We start from the raw sequence: 1038 nt of genomic DNA, 5'->3' as shown, positions 1-1038 counted from the left end.
GTCAAAGCTATGACTGTAGGAGTTGATTTTCGCCAACCTAGCCTTTGGTCTCGATATATTTTGTGCATGTGGTGTAGTTTTCTTGATAACTAACAACAGAACAATTAAATCAAAATTTCATTGTATAACTAACAATTTCTTATTTTTCAGAATAAAAAAATCTTCATTAGCTATAGTGTTAGGGTTTTGTATACTAGAAATCATCTTTCGAGTGATTGGATACTGTAAAACTCTAATGGTTATTTTCCAATAAATGCAACAGATTATTTTTGTCATAATGTTGTTATGTTTTACATTTAATGGTTGTTTATTGCATATTTAAATGTATGAGCAAACGTAACAAAGTCTAAGTCTTTGTTTTAGTAGACCGGTTGTGGGCGTCGTCCAATTTAAGGTAACACGGTCAGTTCTAAACAAAGAAAAACAAGAATTTCACAACCTAGATAGGCTTAGACTACCTATCGCGAAAGGTTGCAATGTCAGTCCGATTATTTCTAAGCCTTATTGAAATAAGATGACGTTGGTGTGGTATAGCACTGAATGGATCTAACAGCAAGACGAGTCTTTATGCTATCTACTGAAAGACGAGGTCTTGATAATTAATTTCTTAATCAATGTACGTTAGCATTGAGCATACGATATTGAGTACCCACTACTTTGACTTACCAAAGGTGCGGGTTTTTCGTAACCCAACGATCCAGGTATATTGGGTAGTGGTGATCATTATCTAGAGGTGCTAGGATTGCTATTATGTTGAAACGTGCGCGAGGAGAGTCTCGTTTGATAACATCCACAAGAGGAGCTCGAAACAAGGTTTTATTATTCGGAACCTAGCTAGTTGGAGTTTAATTACTCTATGAATAATAAATAAGAGTTTCTTGTTAAGTCCACTCTTGGAGTTTGAAATATGTTAATTAATTAAGTCTATAGCAGACATTAATTAATTAATGGATGTTTCTATCTTAAGCACGGGAAATAAATCAAATGCAATTAAAGGAAACCCGGAATACTTGTAATTTCGGATTTGGAAGGCAGTGC

Source organism: Salvia splendens, chromosome 16, assembly GCF_004379255.2.
Source record: "Salvia splendens isolate huo1 chromosome 16, SspV2, whole genome shotgun sequence".
NCBI lineage: Eukaryota > Viridiplantae > Streptophyta > Magnoliopsida > Lamiales > Lamiaceae > Salvia > Salvia splendens.
Note: the sequence above shows the minus strand (reverse complement) of the source record.